We start from the raw sequence: 23,613 nt of genomic DNA on the forward strand, positions 1-23,613 counted from the left end.
TTTAATTATCAATTTTGACTATTACAGCTACATAGCTCCAAAGAAATTTATAATAAAATATAATTTTATTAATCGACATAAAACCCATGTATTAACAATGTATTAATTATCTTTAGTTTTTATAGTATTACATGCGATTTCAATTAAATCTTAATTAAAAAAATAATTTACATATATAGTTATTGATATTTATTATGCGATTGATTAAAAAACTTTTCACTATAATAGCCAATTATGGTAATGAAAAATGTTTTTTCATTCGACTCCGATCTAAATATAGAATTGTAATCAATTACCATTACATTAATTGTATATTGATTACATTAATTGTGTATTGAGATTTACCATAACTCTAATTATAGATATTTTCCTACAAAAAAAATTTTTTAATATTTTCTCTATTGCGGCAATTAACTTACTCTATTTTAAATTTCGAAAATTATAAAGTAAATAATAAAATTCTATAATAATAAATAAAGTTCTGTAATAAATAAAATTCTTCCTTTCATCATCCTTTCCCATATTCTTTAATATTTTCTCTATTTTCATTGAATTTCAATATCTATTTTTATCATAATTATGTATAGATAATCAACAAGTTGTTTGTAACACGTCTAGATTTCTTCTTTAGTAATTACATATTTCATTCTATCGGTTGTTATATAGGCTCCACACGCAAAACTAATATTTCGTTATTAATATTCAATTTAGTGAAATAATATTATTTGGCAGGATTCTGGAGTTACAAATATTGTCTCATCTCACACGATCAAATTTCATGTAAAATGTTGTGATATCCAGTGAATTTAATACCTAGTAAATTTAATACGGCTGTTGGCGTTCGAATAATAAAAAACCTGCACTCTTCTGTTAACTTCCTGTATTTAAAGAAACTAATAAAATGATTTTTAAGATTTTTTGTTATTCAGGATTCGTTTATTTAATGTATTCACACATCCGATATATACGCTTTTTAAGACTTTGTATATATATTTTTATATTATTTATATTTTTATATATATATTTGAAAAAATTTAGCGAAGTACATATATATATATATATATATATATACACGGGTATACGTGTGTATGGTGCGTTTTTGTGTAGGAGTATGTATTAATATATATAGGATAAATTTGACATAAATGCAAATTATTATTATATATAAGCTATTATAGAGGTATATATATACACATGAAGGAATTTAAACAAATAAAAAGCTATTAAGAGATTTGAAAATATAAAACGATGAATGGTTTGACGGGAGCACTCATGCATAATTTTACAAAAAAAATGATGTTTGGTAATAGAATCATTGTTAATACTTTATTACGTTAGAGACATCTAAATATTTGCCTGCAATACTAGTATTTTTATAATAATTTTATAATATATATTCAACATTTTAAAACTAATAGATATTGGTATTATCTGTTCATTTAAAATATTTGATGTGCATAAGATGACAGGCTCTATTATTCTTGTACCGCAACAATAGCAAGCATTGAAAATTTCTTTTCACGAATCGTCTTTTCATCTTGCTTATTATGCATAGCATGAAAAATGTACAAAATTAGCTTTCAGTCATGAAAAGTAAATAAATATTAGAACATCAAGTATTGATAAAGCAATTGCAAATTGAAACTAAATCTTATTTATACAACGTACTACATTGGCTAAAATATTGAACGAATGTATGATAAAGATCAGTACGCCCTTAGTTAATAAACCGAATATCTACATAGGAAGTGAACAATAACCATTCGCATTTTCAATGACCATCCCTGATTAGATAAGTCTACCTGTTAATTAAAATCTACGTACCTCACCCTCATGATCACACGTTCAATGTAAAAACGGGGTGGCGATCATTCCGATATTTTTGGCATTATCACCCCATCGACTTTTATGCGCACGAGCACGCGCCACTGAATTGCCTCTCGCGCATAAAGTCTATCGTGCGGACCCAAATTCAGCCTCGTTGCGCAGTGAAATTTACTAGCTGTACAGATGATGCTCGTGACGCCTGATCATTTGTTCGTATGCTCGCTGGCGCCTGCTGTCGATTCGACACCTCCTGCATTTGTCAGCGGCTTGACTGTCTTTGTGAAAGCGCCTCGCTACGTTGATTTTTATGCGGAAGGGGCGGAAATTTAACTCGACAACTTCATTCAACTGTATCTGGGGAAAATTTCGGTTAGTTTCTCTTGTTTTGCCTCGTTTTTAAATTTTCTCGTGAGAAAAGGCCTGTCGGTACTAATATTCGATTATTGAGTCAGTTTACACGTGTAGAAGGATTTACAATGCTCCTAGTATCCTTCGATAATGAATTAAAAAATTTTAACATAATCGTTAAAAATTGTTTTTTAAACTATTTACTTCCAATGGGGTAAGGTATTTTCATAACAATGAAGAATATGAAAATTGGGCGGTCTAAAATATCAATATTCATCTATAGAAATTAATTCCTGCATAAAAACTATATCGTAATGGATATATAAATTGTCCAATTAATTTCTAATTATTTACAATAGAATTACTTCTATTAAGTCTATAGATTTCAAATTTTTGAATAATATTTAAAATATTGATTTGATGTATATAGTGGAATTTTATATAATAATTTATGGAATATATAGAAAAATTTTAAAATCAAATACTTTCATATAATATAAATATAAATAAATAATATAAATATATAATATAATATAAATATAAATGATAATATAAACATATAATCTTTCGTGAAATGCGACTATAAGTATTTCTTTACTAAATATTTTTCAGTTTAATTAACTTTTTATATTTTAATATAATAAAACATAATATATAATTTACTTATTTTGCGTTTCTTACTGAAAAGTTAATATTTATGAGTAACATTCAAGTTTATTATGCATAAGATTTTTTAAGAATCTATGTTTTTGAAAAAACACAACATGTATAAATCATCGGTATTCGTATAAATCAGAGATTAATTTTTCATTCCATCGTCCAATGAACATCACATTCAAAGTCAAAACATAAAAAATCTAGATAAATAATTGAATCATATTTTTAACCAGATAGCATAAAAGTAGTACTACGATAATAAATTTATATAAATAATAAACAGAATGAAGATTAGAGGAAATTGCATGAGCAAAATATTTTCGAATTTCCTTTTGTTACGTTTAAAACTAGATACTGAAACAATGAATTAGATAATATCAATAAATATATTGGTATGAGTATTTGTCTGATCTTTATACAAACAGTTTATGATTGATTTTCATTGGTTCGTTACAAAATATTATATTTTACTTTCAATCGTATATTCGCGTATACAGTAGCTTATATTGCAAAATAAAATAAAAACATACAATACGCTGCTTTATTTTCGCATTTATCAGAGATATTTTTATATAAAAATATGAAAGAAGATATAAAAATGAATGATACTCTATAAAAATTTGAATAGCGCGGAGATCAAAAACTATAATAATATGTGCAAGTTTTACAAATTGAATAATATTTATTAGTATTTTGAACTAAGAAATTTATATTAAGCTCCAATATTCGTGATATTACTTACATTTTGATATAAAATATTAAGTATAAGTCAGTTTGACTGATACGACATTCACAAGCTCTAAATGAAATATTGATGTAAATGTGAAAACAAAATGAAATCATTATTTGCTATATAAATCATTGCATTATGAAAATATCACAAGCATAAAAATGAAAAAATTTATAAAATCTTCTGATATCGGTTTAAGAAACATACTAATGCTTGCAATTAGTAAAAAAAAATTGATGATAATAGTATTGAACTAACTAGTGTGCTTCGCCTCTTTGTATTCTACTATATTCATTTAATGTCTGCAACTTCTGGGTCATGATGTTATTTGTCTCTCTCGAGAATAACAATTATGTTTGGCAATGACAGCTGTCGGATTTTACTCATATTACTACGAATTAGAGATTTTAATGTACATACTTTGTTACAAATACGAAAATAGATAAAATCCATTGTTATGACGTTATAAAAAGTTTATAGAAAATTTATGTATATATATAGCTCAATTTTTCCAAATTCCTTCATTAATAGAAAGTAAATAAAGATTACTAATAAACTTTAAAGCATAAATTAGTATAATGAATTAGTTATAGGCTTAATTTGGGCATAGAATAAATAGTAAGATAAGATATATTTGCTGAAACCTAAATTTTGTATTGTGTGTAAATTTTTAATTTTCATTATAATGTATAAAGAATATATTCCATAACATATGTATTTTAATTAATTTATTATAATAGTCTTAATAATGTTAAATAGAACATAAAATATTTAAGTTCGTGTGATTATTTAATGGAGTTAATGAACCAAATTGTTAACATTATTTATCCAACAACCAAATAAACATTTTTTCTTTGTACAGTCAATACAATAATGTTTAAGTAAATTTGCTTGTAATTATAGAATATATTATTCGTACATTTACATATAAAACAGCTCAAATACGTTATTTGAACTGTGAAAATCTCTGTATTTCAGTACTTCACTATCAATTATGGAATAACAGATCATGACAATTTTCTTGTTTGTCTATATAATTTTATATTTAACCAAAAATTATATTTATGTTTCATCCAAGTTATTTCATTTTCTCTTTTAGTGAAAAAAAATCTCGATGAAAATATAGTAATGAACATAATAATCATTAAAATCATTAAATTATTTTTCGTAACTAAAAAGTAAATATGTTTTCAAGAAAGCAATATCTGAAGTATAGGATCGTAAGTAACAAATAGAAAAAGATAAAACGTAAATGGATGAAAATTAATATATATATTATAATATTATATATTTTCATAGTGTTAAGCCTAATTATATTCATAATATGTATATATACTACTTATCTATCTGTTGATCTATATATTATCTATATAAATTTGTATAAAATTAATAAATTGAATCGTATACAATTTTTATTCAAGAATACTAATGATACGTAAAATAAAATATATGGATATAATTATAATAATTTACAATACGAGTAGTATAAAATGTATATAACAAGTTTTATAAAAAATCATATTGCAAGTCAAAAATTCAAATATATTCTAATAGTATCAGTACAACATCATAGCTTGATAGGAAATAATTAACGTGATAAGAAATTAGAAGGAATAAGCTAATAAAGTTATGTCTTTTTTTATTACGGATCGCAGTATTATACTTCTATAAATGTATTTTTTATGATATCCGTAAATATAAATTTATACATACATTTGTGTATGTTTTATCTTTATTTTTTTTTTAAATTGTTTTTTTCCACAGTTCATTTCTTCTTATGTCAACTCTTTCAAGGTAACTTACAAAATTTTCATTGCTTTACAATAATACGTTCTTCGACTTCTTCAACTCATAATGCTCGATGCCGTTTAATTTATGAATGATGTGATAAAAATATTTGTAATTGTTATTTTTAATATTTATTTCTTGTGATTTTTATTAATAACATTTTTAATTATATTCTAATTTATAATAATTTATAAATTTATCCTTAAATAGTATTTTTAATAATTATTCTTAATATTTTAATATGGATATAGCAAATTTCATAGATTAAAATTTTAAATTTTATGTAGTTATATTGATATATTGTGTAATTATATATTCGCTAAAATTTGGTAAATACAATTTCAAAACCAAAGAAATGCACGAAATTTTATTACTGCTTTATCTTTTTATCATCAATTTTGTGTAATTATACTTAACTAATGTACAGATAAATATCCTCTAGTTCCTACAATAATCGTAACAAAAAGAAAGAAAAAAAAGAATAAATAATGTTTGAAAAATATAAACTCTTCATTAAAAAAAAAATTAAAATTGGTAACAGCTTCTTTAGGTTTAATTTGTATCCATATTGAGTCTTTGGTATTTCGAGCATTTCACTTATGCAAAAGATCGATGGAAATAGTACTCGGTATAAAATAGTACAGTCGGCGCCCTTTAATTAGCACTCACAGAAAAAACCGATATTATTCAAAACAGCCGTGGTCAGAATGGTATCCACATATCAAACTTGGCACCTTGACAAACTCGGTGACTGTCGTTCAAACGAGCCAAATCATTAGCTGGAGTTACTGTACGTCATAGGGCTGGCTGTATGATCGGAAACGGAACATGCAACCAATGTAGTTATGGATGTAGTCGGTATGGCGGAGCCACCATCAGGAAGGGAAAACTTCCGTCGCGTCGACGCGGCAGATTGCCAGGAGAAGGCTTGGTTTGGCTCTCGCCTCTTGCCTCTTGCCTCACGCAGGTGCGCCAGAATTCGGAGGATAGGTCGAGCCCTCGTTGTGGACTGAGTCTCCAATGAGTGAATTGGAGGCGGGGCAAGCGGAGGCAGGACGGAGAGTCTGCGTGAAGGAATATGGGTCAATGATGCCGGCTAATAAAAGGCGGCAAGTAGCTTGTGGCTCATTGTGACGCGCGACCAAGGCGCGATTATCACTTGATCCGAGGTGCAAATTCCCCCAAAATTTATACTTGAATATAAGGAACGAATGTCGCTTGTGTTAGACGTTTCGTATGGCTGTAGTGCGTCATTAAAGAAATAAACATCGCGGTCATTGCGACGTCAAGTCCAATTAAGCTAGAGATAGTCTTGCTTGTACTTAGAAAATGATTCATTATTATCAAGGACGATGACAAATTACACCTATGCTATATTTCCTATGTACATGGAGGAGCAAAAAATTATTATAATAATGAAATAGGATTCGGTATCTATGTATTGCTTATTTCATAACTTAACATAGTTTGATTTACGAGGTAATTAAATCGACTTAATTCTACATATAATAATTACAACCAATTAATCATTACAATAATTACTACCAAATGTAATATTACTATTTAATGCCAGTTCATTCTTTATAAATCTTGTTCGTTATTCTTCATCTATTTTAGCTATATTAATTACTTGCTTAAATATGTAATTTACATTGAACTAATTTGTAATTTAATACTATCAAATATAATATTGTTTATATAAAAAATATATTATACGAAATATTTCAATTTGTTATTTACATCGTAGAATAAGATATTCAAATAATAGTAGCACTTAATAAAAAATAATATCTTAAGATATATGTTATTTATTTGTAATCCGATTAGATAATTCAACTATAATTTAAGAAATACTAATATTCTTTCGATAAAAAGTACTGGGTGATATAAGATGAGTAAAAACTAGTGAGTTTTACAATATTATATAATTATTTATTTCATTTAGCAAAGAAAAATACTATTGTTACAAATATTCGTATCTATTATAAATATCAATAATAAAAAATATTTTATAATTTTTCTAGCCTGAAATGGTTCTACTAAAAATACGAATATTATGTCCAATATCCTACCAACACACACACACACACGCATCCATATTTTAAATATAATTTAAGCAAATATAAATGTGGATTTTATACATTACATTAAATAGGAAATTATTTTATTTAGTACCAATATAATTGTCGTGCATTATTACATTCTAGATCTACTTAATGATATACATTCAAATAATTATATGAATTTTAGTTTTTTGACGTACTAAACGTAAAATTTTATTACAAATTTTATTGAAAACTGCATATTTTCTATGTACAAGCATTGTTGAAATTTTACAACCTCAGTCGATACTGCAATTAAATGAAATTTAAAATTATTTTTTATAAAATAACTATATAATTCAGTAATTAATTTAATTTTAAATTTATGATTCATATTTAAATAGTGCATAGTAGTGGAACTTGTATATCACAGAAATAATATTAATATTTCGTTAACAATATTAATTCAATAATATAACTTATCATAAATTACTTTTAACGATAAATTATTTTGATCTCTCTTGATGTCACAACTTATTGTCGAATTTACCGAGAAAATTCTACTTTGAACTTTTAGAATTATAAAATGAGTTTAACAATAGTATTTGCTTATTCAGAAAAGTCTTTGATTTGCTATAAAATATAGTAATTAATATTTATGTGCATATTTGTTATTTTCTATAAGTTACTTCTGAGATGAAACATCATTGCATCTTTATGCATAAACAGTATTTATTCTATAAAACGAATAGTGCATACCGCAGCATATAATTTGAAATCAATTCTTAAACAAATAGAATTCTATATAATTATTTGCATTAATATTATTGATGAAACGGAACGAAATCATAAATCATGGTTTTGACAAAATTAAAATTAGATTAACATTGTATATATATATATATATATAATTTAAAAGAATATTACTAATAATTCAATGGATAGGTTTTTTATTTTATAAACAAGTAAAGAATATATTAGTTTTTCAATTCACGAATTACTCCCTTTTTTGCTTCGAAAAGTATTGTGAAGTACATGTTAAAAATAGAACTTATACAAGTATAAGGAAATAAAGAAAAATGTGAAGAAAAAATAAATGAATGATAGAAGAAAGATGAAAGTATAAAAGGAAAAAGAAATGCGATGCTATTTGGTAGTAGAGCGAATGCGTTGTACTTGAGGCATCGAGATGACATGCTGTGAATACATGTAGAGAAAAAGAGAAAAATGAGTAGTGTAATAGTGGTTGGTAAGGTGCAGACATTGAAGAAATGATGAAAAAAGGAAGAAGACGAAAGAATAAGAAGCCATTTATCTTTTTGATTATTCTTTGATGCGTTTATTGTAATCGATAAATGATCACGCAACATAGTTAATTATTTTTATTTATTAAAAATCTCTTTAAAAAGAAAGATGTACTTTATTATAAGCAAAATTTACTTAGGGACAACTAATTTTAGATGCTTTGATCATTATTAAAATAACAGATTTTACGAATAGATTATATACAGTGGCGATTTTCTCCATTTATTAAATTGAATATAAATAGAACATAACGATAAATATTCTAATTAGTTCAATATAATTTCCCCTTATATTTATTTTGTAACTTATGATTTATTCATCTTAACAATCTTTATTTGATCAATTATGCTAATCGTACATTCTGATTTATTTTTTGTCCCTAAAATACATTAGTTTTTTAGTAGTAAAACTGAAAAGTTGAAAATAAAGAATTAAGATATTTGATAATAAATTAAACAATAAATCACTAAATAATTAATCCTTATCCAATCCTTTTCTTAGAGGACTTAAATACGAGATGAAAGTTAAGAATAAGATAGGAGCGTACACGTATATTCGTGTGCAGTAACCTTCAAGTGCATTAAGATGGCAAGCTTGCTGAGAGTATGTAGCGCATGACGATGGAGGAGTGCCTAGTTACATCAGTGAAACCTCGTGTAGTTGTCATCGTCAAACTTAGTTTCTCTGCAAGTCGATATACGACGGAGAGAGAGAGAGAGAGAGAGAGAGAGAGAGAGAGAGGAAGACGACACTGAAGAGACATAGAAGGCATGGGAGTACAGAGCTCCTCCCAAGAATGTCTGCTACACTTTGAAAAGGACTTGTCCCTTGAGGCGCATGTTTCCCGCCACTCGAATGCAGTGACCAACCCATTCCTCTCTTTTACTCACTCACTCATCCTTTCTTTCTATCTATCTCTGTTACTGTCCTTACACAAAGTTAATGTAACCGGAGACTTTTCGTCTTATGTAGAAATAGAGCGCGTTATATATGATGCCTTTGGGCCTTCGAAGAAAAGATCAATCGAAAACTTTTGGAAACTAATCCTTATCCAATGTGTAAGCATGCAGAAGTGTGGTTTAATATCTGTCTATTTATTCGAGGTAAATTGCGTTTCATTTTATTTGGATTACAACTTTTTCGCAAAATAAAATTATTACATTCAACAATATTACACGATTATTAAATATATTATCATATTTTATTACAAATATGAGGTAATATGAGATTTAATGTTCCTTATGTTGGGACAAAGTTATAATATAAGAAATTGAATATTTGAAATTGATATAAAAGTATTAGTAAGAGCATTAAAATTATCCATTCTCAAGTATGTTTGAGCTAACGATTTAGACAAATTAAATGTAAATTAAAAATCAGTTTTCTGCATAAGTAATAGAATTACTGGTATTTTAATTATGTTAATGATAAATTAAGAATTAATTAGAGAGTAATTATTCACAATGCATATTAGTGAAACATGTGGATATCGCAAATATTAAGAATTTCTTACTTATCCAGATATGCGAGTTTCAAATACAAATCCAAATTATAGATTTATTACACTACGGTTATAATAAGTTTAGCTAACGCGAATATCAATACATAGCGGATAATATAACGATCATTCTTTTATAACTGAATGAAAACAATGAAAATAATACAAAATCCATTTTAGTAAATTATGAATGTATTCATATAAGTATTGAATTTTCTAATTACAGAAAATAAATTTACATATATTAATATATAAGTATTAAAATTAATATTTATCAATGATATTTTAAAAATGATATTTTTGAAATTATTTTTAAGGTGAAATCGCATCAGACTTAATAACTCTACATTTGATCAAACAAGGATTATTATACGCGAAAATTATCTGATTTTCTGACGAATCTGATATTCTCATTGAAAATAAGTATTCATTATATTTTGCTGTCAATTTGTATAAATATGAATTTAATAATTTCTATTATGAAGCAAAAAATTGACTTCAAAATCAAGAAAGGTTTTATTTTTTTCTATGATAAAAATGTAAATATAAACAACATGATGAAAGTAAATATGTGTAATTAAATCTATAAAATTAAAGACTATATATATTATTTCAATAAATCATTATATTCATAAGGTTATGAATAGTAATATAAGTTAAAATAAAAAAAATATTATTGAAAAAATGAAAAATTAAATTTACATTCCATATAGAAAACTCATGCGCACATGGATGGACACGCATATTGATATTTTTTAACAGGAAGAGAGAGAAAGGTTTAAATAGATAGATAGATAGGTAGAGAGCAAGAGAAGAAGATCGAAAGAGGGAGAGAGAGGAAGAGAGGGAAATGATTATAAAATGGCAGAGAAATTCTGGATCACAATAAAAATATATGCATATAGGAAGTCAGAAAAAGTAGTTGTAAGAAGTATTGCTTGGGCGACTTCACTTCACCTCAATGGCAGCCTAGAGCTAAGGATAAAAAGCAAATAGATTTCACTTACTCGTTCAAGCTTTCCGTTAGTAAATTCAATCTTGCAAGACTCACTTTAAGATTTTACTTATAATAGGACTGCAAACGATAGGATGAAGGAAGATGTTCAGGCAAATGAAAAAGAACGGAGGGAGAAACGTAAGTATAGGCTTTGTAATTACTAGATGGTATTAGAACTTTTCTTTCATTTCTATTTTTATCAAGTGTCATATTCTAATCCCCTCACTTTTTTATATACGCATGTTATTTAATACTATATGAGTGGAAACCCATTATTATTAGCTTTCATACGATCAACTGCCAATTCAAATTTGTCGAACACGACATTTGTTTGAATACGACATTTGATTATTGAAAACTTCAATCATCAATACTATATGGAATAAAATAGTATAGGGAATAAAATTTCTTTACACCAATATAATCTCACAAATATTACTAGAAAAAAATATATATTAACTATAAATAATATACATATTTAATCTTCGGTTACCTAAGGATCCTAATTTATATTAACATTTAATTTGGACTCTGTAATACAAATATGCATGTATATGTATAAGAAGAAAACTATTGTCCGCGTAAGATCTCAACTATCAATATTCATTATTATTTATATTTTTACTGAAATTTTTAAATTTCTGAAATAACTTCAAAAGTTAATATTTTATTTCGATTTGATCTAATTAAATTCAATTTAACATAAATAAACTAGTATTAGAAAAATGAATATACTATGTATAATATATTTGAATATAAATATGTATTGAATATAAATATATATTCAATATAAATTGAAATTCTGTTATTCTATCTAAAGTATGTTATGAACATATAAGTAAAAAATGATTTATTGACTATAGAATTACAATATATAATATAAATTTATAAAAGGTATTTGGTAAAAGTATGATAATTATTATTGCAATTATATCAAAAGATTTTAATGTAATAGAATTATCAATTAATTTTGATATTAATATATTATGTAATTGAATTCAAATCAAATTTGAATTATTTCTCGTCAAGAGAATTTCGATATAGTTCTATTCAAAAGCTGTGTAGAAATGCTACATTATGTTAGTGTAAATTTGAATTTATCATAAAACTTCGAAATAATATAATTTAAACTCTATTATTATTCTATAGCAGTAGTAAAAATAGTGTAACTAAAACAATAATGCTTACCTCACTTAGTAAATTCATCTTAATAATATTTTATTCACAGAAATATTATACTATACATTTTTAAATAGTAAATAGTATTATTAATGTAATTGATTATTTAAAAACAATCAATGTTTAGTGAAAGCGCATAGGGAAGTTGTTGTGCACTATTAGATATATGATATTAGGCACATAGCCATTTGAATAGTGTAAAAATTAATACTATTATACATATATATATATATATATATATATATATATATATATATCCATCTACAATATTTTGGATAAACAAATATACTAATTTATAGCTTCATTTGTTTCAAAGGCGTTTAATGAATGACACAGTAACAATAAACTATATTTTAGTTAATTTTCAGTATTCCCTAATGATTTAATTTTATTTATATATATATCATCCTAGTCCATCAAATTATTAGTATATAATATTTTTTTTTTAAAATATGATTTAATTGTAATTGTATCAAGAAATATTTCTCAAAAATTCTTGAATTGTCAATTCTCACTGATTACGAAAATATATAGAACTTGGAGATGGTTGTATACAGCATTAGAACTTATAATATTTTGTGCAGATTTATATTATTGATATTTTTTAACTACTTATACCTAGAAGTATATTAAAAAGCTTACCCGAAGAGAGAATGAATAATTTACGTATCCCATTTACGTTATTCAGCCAGGGATAATTATGCTAATGATATTGTGTTTAATACGTATTTTCATTCATACAAATATTTCATACAAAAATTCATACAAATTGAAGTTCTTACGTAGGATTGTCTTAAAAAGTGATTTTGTAACTTTGGTTGTAAACAAAACATCTCTTTCCTTCTTCATACAATATTTTATCTTTGTAAATTTATGCAGAAACTTGATAAAAATTCTTTAGGAACTGAGCGAAAAGTCTTATTAACATCACCTTACTTAATTTTCATTTACTTTAGGAAATAAGAGTAATTTATTTTACTTTAAAGTTTGAGTAAGATTTTTATTTATATTTTATGGAAATATATTTAAACAAGCTAATTTATGAATTTAATTGTATTTTTAATTAAATATCCTATAGAATTAACAGAAAAATCTTACGATTAAGTGAATTTTTAAAAACATTGATTTATATTATGTTTACATCATTTGGCATTCTAGTCTTATCGAAAAATTTATTGATTAATCTATACTGGCAAATCAAATAGAATTAAAAAAGTAGAATTCAAAAAGAATCTATTGAAACTTTCTGATTCATTAATTTTACATTATTATAATGTTTTATTTTAAATAATTAAAAATATTTCGAACCTATAAGTAAATTCTGATTACTCTGATCTTCTGATCTAAATTACTCGGGTATCTTTTTCTGTCGATAATATTTAATAATATGATATTTTTGAGTAATATTATAATTATAGTAAACAGTATAGGAAAAGTATAGTATTTGTGAGTAATATAATAAATATAGTAAATATGAAAGAATTACCTCTAAATATATAATTATTAAAATACCGTTATATTTTTGAAAATTGAATCATTGTAAAAGCATACTAATGATTTAGTTATGTTAATATTAAGATAATATATACAAATTTCTTATAGTGAATAGGTTTTCCATTGCTTATTTATCCTCTTATACTTCTATTGTTTTAGTAGAATCTCTATATTATATATAACCTCCAATTATTTTTAATCTTGTTGAAATCATCAATTTCAATTTATAATTCGTGATTATCAAGAATGTTTACTATTAATGATTTATAATATTACAGAGTATTTATTATTCTTTAAAATTCTTACTTTTACTATCTTTATTTAAATTTCTAAGTTAAGGTTAGTTGCCTATCGTTGTTAGGGTAATACTGATTAATCACAATTAGATTGAGCGTATATAGCGTTGTTGCTAAAATTACAAGTGTATCTAATATGAAATAATAAAGTACATTACAATAATAAAAAACTATCTTTAATATGGAATAAAATTAACCCTCTATTAGGCTTCCATGGGGATTTAAAATTTAGAGCAAAGGAATACTTCATTACTAACTGAAACTCTTGAAATTTGATACACTGGCCTATATCTATAATTCAATTGTACAAAAGGACTTTAAAATAACAAAAATGTGCGGCGACTAGTGCAGTAGTGAGATAAAAACCTTTGTACTTCAGGGTGCTAAATAAATAATATGTGATATGATCTGAACATTATTATTAAAATCCATGTAGATGTGAAGAATCCAAAATTTTTAACATACCCAGAACTTTTATCCTCCTTCCTGTACAGACTTAATTATAAATCCGTAACTGAAATCCTGCTAGCGGCGGCTCACTTTCTCACGTAATATTGCCGGCATCACTCTGCGCAAGATCGAGAGACAATTGTGTATACGTATATGCGGTGGAAAGTTACGGCGTAGCTAAGAGAAGTTTCGTGGCACTAGTTAGTTCGTCTTTCTCCTTTTAAACCCTTTTACGCGAGATAATTGAGTGTCACCGGGTATAACAAATGAAGTCGAGCGTTGTCGACACGTGTGCGCTGTACACAATTATGCAAGCAAACATGCATATACACACTGCGTTCGGTAGAAGTTGCAGAGGGGCTAGGAAGCTGGTGTGGGTCAAGTAACAGCCGTAATGTCGAGATGATTAATGTGACTGAGCTAGTTTAACATGCAGCGGCATAAGGAAGAGAGAGGATGCTCACGCTTCTTGACGACTTTGAACTAAATGCTCCAAGCTGTTGATACTGTCGGAAACGACGTGTTTATTGCAAATTTTATCTATATTTTCAATGAAAATAAACAAAAATGAAAATGGTATATGCGAAATATATTAGTAAGATTGGAAAACCAATCTTATTATCAGTGTAGATAATCTAATTTTATTTTAGTAATGATTGTTTTTTTTTTTTATTAATGTATATTAAAATTGAAATGATCCATGTATATTATAATATATGTAATAATTATAACTTTCAGAATAAAAAAAAATTATGTAAAAATTTGTCTATACTTACTATATTTGATAACAAATGTATATCTTTACTTATTAGAATATAACGTCTTACATTGATATTTAAAATTGTTAATAATTTTATGTAATCAATATGAAATTTTTTAGGTAGAAATATGAAAATACATTTATATATACCATATTTAAAAAATGTACGACTTCCAACTGGTAGCTTCCAAAAACATTATTTAAAAAAAAATGATATGCATTATTATTTTATATATTTCATTAAAGCATGGATATATATAAATGAAGATTAAAAATCATACTATTAATTAGTAAAATTAGAAAAATGAACTATGGTAGTACAAAATTTGTTTACATAACTTAAAGTTATTATCTGTCTTAGATATTCAGTACAAGATTTTTTAATGATTTCCAATTATTCACACAGGATTTAAATATTTTTTCTAATAAACAATCTAATAATTATAATTATATATTATACTAGTTAATCAAACATATAAAAAGACATATTTATAAATTATTAATTAAATTACATAATATTTTTAAATTTAATAATAATTAAAATTGCTCATTGCTAAATCATTTTCTAATAATTGCACAATGCTTTGCAATTAGATTATATTATGAGAAAACCGCACGATCAATAATAATTGGTACTCCTTACAAAATTTTCGTTTCTTCGCATGTGAATTAACGATATTAATCAGTTTTGAAAAGTTATATGTAAAAGTAATATATATAACCTAAATATTAAAAATTAAACATAAAAGTGTTTTATATTTATTGAACTTATATTATGTCGTATGTCAAATTCTAAGAATTTTACATAATAGATTTTCTATGTTATTTACATTAATAATGTACTAAATTGTCTATCTATAAACTAAATATAAAAAATTATGCATACAAATCGTTTATTTTTTTTGAACTTATATTATGTTAAATATCAAATTCTAAAAATTTTACATATTACATTTTCTATGTTACTGATAAATTTCCAACAACATACAATGAGAGTAATAGCAGAACTATGATCATTAGCTATAATATAGTTATAATAATTCCCGGAATCTACTTTTTAACTTACTATTACATTGAACTAAATTTGGAATTCTATAAACGAAAAAGAGAAATACGTTTCTTTTAAAATATTAATTAAATACATATGTTGAAATATTATACAGTATTAGAAAATTTACTGAAACTTGTATCTTAATTAAATAATTTTTAATTACAGGCAGTGAAGAATAAATTTTATACTATTTCTTTCTTATTTATTGGTTTCACACTTTACATAATTGTGCCTCTGTACACAGTAATGTATACTACATATGCAATTATGAAGCGGTTATATTGAATGAATCTAGTTTGATATATTGAAATAATCGAATCGAAATGAAATAATTGAAATAATATGAAACATTAAACAAATTGTATATCGTACGTTTCAGGATATCGGAGCATAATCGTAGGCGCTTCTATGTATATTTTAAGTAGTTTGAAACACTTACCTATAACAGAAATAGAAAAAATTTCGTTAGACTATATAATTATATCTGGTAATAAAATTAACTTATTCTAATTTAGAAAAAATGATATAATTATTTACAGCACATTTAAATAATATGAATTTCTTTCGTTTACAAATGTTTATACTTGTTATATTTGTAGCTATTGTGTTTATTATTAATAATTAATTTATGTTATTAATTTTATAAGTATTTGCACATATTTTTGTTATACGTAAGCAACTGTTAATTTTAATTGTAAAAAGATGTTTAACAGACAAATATAGTAGGCTTTTAGAAGGAAGGTATAGGAATAATATCGGTATAGGAAATAATATTTACAGAATAAATTTCGTTAATAAGGATTCCTATGCTTGGTTTCAATTACTTCTAGAAGTACAGTTGTACATAATTAAAAAATTGATACAGGTGATTATATAAAATGGGATGAAAAGTAATGGTAATAAGCTTTCGAATTTTAGGCTAATCAATAAATGAGTTAATTAATCAATAAATCAAGTAATGAAATATATTATTTCATTAATTTCCTATAACAGGTTTTAAGAAAACTATGTTTTTTTTCGTATACGCTTACGATTTTATGAAGTATTAAAAATAATAACAAAATAAGTAGCAGTATTTTTAATATATTATAGTTTGTCATATCTGACAACAATGCATGTGAATTTAAATTTGATCGCGTATATTAAGGATATTATAGATGAATTAACATATAATAAATGATTCAAAAAGTATTAAGAGAATAATTTCAATTTAATGGCATCGAAAATCTTTAATTACTCGACATGAATAATTAAAGGTAATGTTGCTCTTCTTAGTAAGAAGTCAGAGTAATAATAAAATTGATATTCAAACACATTTTATCATCAAGGAATTTATTTTGAATAAAATTTAATATATGTTATATATATCACAATTCCACACAAATTAAACACTTGAATTTTTAAGTTCTTATATATCTATACAGCAAATAGTCATTAGTAATTTTAATTTCGCTTACTTTTTGTGATTACTTTCATTTTCAAATTGACATTTTCAAACAATATTTATTTTGTACCTTTTTTTTATATTCATATGAAATCGTTAATATAATATTCTATAGCAAGGAAACAGTTGTTTTATATTTACTTTAGTGAAACATTGAGCGTGTCAGGTTGGAACTGTAAAGTTCTAATGCTAATAACTGCTCGGCATCTCATTAACGCGTTAATCAACTTTGCTAAATTTCAGTAGCTTATCCCTTTCTCTCTTGCTCTCTATATAACCTCTCACCTACATATCTACATCTGCCTTTCTGTTACTCCTTATTACAGAGACGATCAAAGTTTCACGTAGTGATCAAGCCTGTGGACCCTTCGAATCTTCTTAAGAACGTAAAGCCAGAGGCGTGATTTACAGTTTTAATGAAGTAATTGTGTGTTGCGCAAAATATACGAAGATTATTAGGCTCTTATTAAAACTATGGATATAAATTTTGCCTTAATTACCTGCAAATATTCGATTTGTAATTAATACCTAATAATTTATAGTTGTAATAATTAATATGTAAGAAAATTTGTCAAACTTAGATTATCTTTCATAATAATCAATATATATATATATATATACATATATACACATAAAAATGAATTTCATTATTTATATGTAACGTTCTTCTGATAAATATAATATAAATAAATTGAAGACGTAATATAATTATACAGACATAAATAAACATAATTAATAATCTGCATACAATCATTAATATTTACTTTTAATGTACTATGTAGTTTAAAAAAATAACAAAAAATAAATTAGCTCATACTAATATTCATTTTAGCATTAGAAGAATGGATCGATTATTTCATATGATAATGACTTGGAGAAGACTTCAACATCAACGAGTAATTTTTTAAGACATTGAAGTTCCAGAATCTTATTGAGAAATATTCACTGTACAGAAAACAGTTATAAGAAAGAGATAAAATGAATTGAGCAAGAAATTAAGTTTTTTACAGAATGCTCCAAGAATTATTAACTCCCATCATTTTTATACCTTCACAGTTCTATCATATTTCATTTCCATTCTCACATATATAAATAATATTTAAATATAAGAAATTAACATTTTTCATATTTTAATATAAAGTCTTAGCTGACATAATAACTAGGCAATAGAATTACCAAAACAAAAAAATATAATTTCAAAATATATGTGTATGGATATGTATTTCTATATTAAAATAGATGCCGAAAATTATATCTTTTTGTAACAATTAGAATTCATTCATTTTAAGTGGAATATAAATGTTTATATCACATGTAAATATAATATATTTATATTGAATGAAGATTATTGAAGAAACATTATGTGAATACACAATTTAACTAACGAAGGTCTAAGGTAATTTGGGAGAAATCATATTTAGGAATTCAACTGAACGAATTGAATTGAACGAAATGACTGAAACACTACAAATGACTTTTATATACTTTTAAAGAATACCATATTTATTAATAATGAATAATGAAAATCACTCATTATTATCAGTAAATTTAAGTCGGAAATTTTATAATTATTATTAACAAAGGATAATAATAAAACTTATAATTTATAATCAAATTATTCAAATATATAATAATTTGTTGTATGATTACCATCAGAAATGTTTAAATTGATTTTCAATTTCATTAGATATTCAGTAATGTAATAATATAGAAGTAGATGAATTGAAATTCGAATATTTAGTAACAAGACTAAGCAGATTATATAACAAAAATAAGCTTCCAAGCAGAAATTTGCTATCAAAGCAATGAAACAAACCTTAAACATTAACCTGTAATAATTTGTAGTCAACGAAGTATGATCATTAATGCAAATAATACACGAATTTCGAATTATAATTAATCTTACATGTAATGAGAACGACTTATTTATATAAGCGTATGTATGCTTTAGTAGTCCATGATATTGATTGTCATTAAATTAGTTATTTCCAACATTAGTACCAAATCGAACTTTGTACAAATTAATTAGTTCCAATATTATTATGTCAAATAATTTTAAACACTGATGATATTTATATGAGATTTAAACACCGATAACTTAAACATATGATGATACATCGCAAAAGAAATAGAAAAAATATATTTTGTTAGATTGAACAATTTATAAAATAATAATTAAAACTATCCCCTTAATTGCGCTCTATATATATGTTGATATATATGTTCATAATCCATGAAGAACCTAAAATTATTTAAAGTTTTATAATATAAACTCAAATCTAAATTATAAAAATTACAGCAAAAATTTTTTAATTTTGTTTATAAGTGGTTATTATTGCTTTTATTGCATACAGAATTATATATATAAAATTTTTTTAAATAATATATACTATACATTTATAAAATCTTCCATAATAGTAATATTATCAATGATTAAATTTCATATTATATTATTTTTAAGCACTTGTACGTTTCTTTGAATATTATAATTTATGTAGATTTTAATAAGAATTCAGATTTTGATTTAAAATTCAACACTTATCTAAATGAATAGAATATAAATTTTACAAGAATTTATCCATAGTTTGAGTATAATTTATTTTATTTTAATATATTAAAAAGTATGTGTAAAAAAGAAGATTATTAATTTTCTTTGTACGGTAAGATGATGATTAAATTTTAAATAACATTATTTATAACTATTTATCTAAAACATACAGTCTAAATATATAATGATTTGAATTTTTCAAAATTATAATTATTTGTAACATATATGTAATCATGTTTAACCTATTTTTATTTTCATATTATTTTATTTCTGTTATTTTACATGATAAATATATCATATGGAGTATTGTTAATAATACTATGTATTACACTATTATTACTTAATAGTTTGATTATTTAGTTGGTATTTGATTTTATATTAAATATAAAGAAACGATAAACACCCATTGCTGTCGCTTATTTGCTTATTGTAATTGAAAATATAGTATTATTATTATTTTAATTATTTTTAAAATTATTGTAATAAATCCCATTTCTTAAATATGAAACATTAAGTATTAATTAACTTTCTGTTATAACAACAAAAATGTGTCAAATAATATAACTTCTTGTAATATTTCTTGTAAAATTTGGAATCTATCAAAATCATATTCTATAAAAATATATTTAAAAGACCTTGGAACTATGTGTTTTTCATAATAATTATAAGCAAATATTTATATGAATAATAATCAATACATGAATATACATTTTCTTTTATTTTATAAGTTTAAAAATAGAACGATTAATGTACTATTCTGATATTCAAAAATGTAATTTTATTTTATTTACAAGAAAAATACCCAAATTCAAGGATGACGATTATTGACAGATAAATAATATTTACTATTTTATATTATTTAGATTTGCAGAAATACCTATTATTTATATTTACATGCTTATCACGTTTGATAAGATAATGTTCGGCGAAAAAGAAGTAGAATGTAATAAATAAGAAATACGAAGAATTAATTATCATAGAGTGAATAGCCATTCATCCGACACATCCAAAATATAAGACATTGAAGAAAATTAACTTCAAAAATTATAGTTTAATTCCAAGGCATACTGTAAGTGTTATTAGCAATTATAAATTAATTATTTCAAAAATGTTATGGAAATTTTATGGAAAATTTTATATTTCCTTTTTCTAGATTCAAAAGTTAAAATGAAATATTTACTATTCACAATATTATTTTCTCTCATTTCTATATTAATGGCAGAAGGTATGTACAACTATATAAATTAATTTGTGTTCAAATAATAATTATATTCTAATTGTGTCTATTTATCCCGAATTTAAAGAAACTCTGGACGAATGCTTGAAAAGATGCTCTCGTAAGTACAACGTAATTTAAAAATTTAAAAATTTCCAACTCTTTTTAAATGCAATATATACTCTTAATAAATACAATCTAACATTAAATACAACTTATTTAAGATAAAAAATGATTTGAGTAAGGATTAAAACAATATTAGTAGCTATATAACAATTAGAATTTAGTTTCATCTAAAAAATAAAATTTACAATAAATATTTAAAAGATGCTGATTTTACCACTAGTCACATTAATTCTTAATTATTGTTTTAAATTCTTACACAAATATTTAAAAGATACTAATTTCACTACTAGTCAAATGAATTCTTAATTTTGTTTTAAACACAGATTACTTAGTAATTATTGATGTAAAATTATTGTTAGTTTCCATAGCTACAATATCTTATATTAATTCGAATCGAAATATAAGATTTTTAATCATTTATTCAATTAATAGATAAAAACAATTAAATAATTATAAAAAAGTATATGTTAATGGTTAATATATCATAGTACATGAAAAACGTAGTAATTATTATAAATTACCATATTTCGGCCTCTGATGACAAAGAAAAATATAAAGTAATTTAAAAATAGTTGCAAAAAAATATTTTTAATCTCTCTAATAAGATGGTTTTAAGATAATTTAAAATAATAATAAATCATTATTTCCAGTTGCTCCTGATAAATACAAACGGGAGGGATGCGAATGGGATTGCCATGATAGATTGGGAGGGTGAGTATAAATGTAAATACGAAATAAGATTGTTTATAATATAATAAGATTAACTAATGCTCACATATTTTGTCATTTGCAGATAAGCAATAATACTCAAAGCACTTTTCAAGGGAAATTATTACCTAATAGATATATGTATATAAGAGATATATGACGCAAGATAAAAATTTTTCTTTTTCTTAATGTATCTAGTAATAATTAGGAAATAAAGAAACAAGATATTATATTCGACTTCTGATTTATATTTTATTTCAAATATTTAACTCAAATGTTAACATTTTTTTATTGAATTGTAAAACTTTCAGCCAATTAATGAAATAATTAATCACGTTACTGAATACAATTATCACTCATCTAATACAGAAATTTATAGGCAGCAAATCATTCAGATTGCTAAAGTCATTGTATACTATTATTATAATACCTTAAAACAATTATCATTAACCGTCCTTTTCAATATCTATACCAACGTACTTATACAATAATAGTATTAAGAACTTTTTATATTATGTGCATTGATCATACGTTGTGCATTAAACACTAACAAGTCAAAAAAATGTACTGAGATGACAATTATTTTATATCTTCTCTGTCGTGATAAAATCTTACTGAAAAACAGATAAGTTCTGTTAAATACGAAAATACAGAATTATTTCTAAATTCTTAATTGGAAAAGTACTTTTGTATATAGAAATACATAGAAATTCAACATCGAAACAACGATGACAAACACTGATAGATTTTGAGAAAATATCATTTACTGACGTACTTTATGCAATATTCAATTTATGAAGACATTATTTAATAAATTATGATAAAATAATATGCTTGGACTATTATCATTGTATAAAATGCTAATCATTTCTGGCGTTTGCAAGTTTCTGCCACACAGAAAGGATCAATTTGGTTCCGAAGCTCCTAAAGATAATTTATTTATTGTAGGCGCCAAAATGTGTTTGACTTTCCTGGGAGGCGATTACTTAGCACATCTTTTGTCGAGCGTTCGATTTTCTTTTATATTTTGCTTTAATTTATTGAATATGCCCAATTTCAATCTTTTTAATAATGCTGTAGCATACCAACAGCATTAGATTTTCTTCATTCCATCTATTGATTATCATTAATTTTCCATTATATGATAAT

The 23,613-nt window shown here is 24.4% G+C and overlaps 1 long non-coding RNA gene across 1 annotated transcript; it reads left to right on the forward strand.

The window, feature by feature from the left end:
* The first annotated feature begins 21,601 nt into the window (after positions 1 to 21,601).
* On the forward strand, positions 21,602 to 22,479 carry LOC105361821 (uncharacterized). Its single transcript, XR_912851.1, has 3 exons — positions 21,602 to 21,639; positions 21,719 to 21,751; positions 22,407 to 22,479. It is a non-coding gene; the product is annotated as an uncharacterized LOC105361821 (long non-coding RNA).
* Positions 22,480 to 23,613: the final 1,134 nt, after the last annotated feature.

Source organism: Ceratosolen solmsi, unplaced genomic scaffold, assembly GCF_000503995.2.
Source record: "Ceratosolen solmsi marchali unplaced genomic scaffold, CerSol_1.0 scaffold10, whole genome shotgun sequence".
NCBI classification, from domain to species: Eukaryota; Metazoa; Arthropoda; class Insecta; order Hymenoptera; family Agaonidae; genus Ceratosolen; species Ceratosolen solmsi.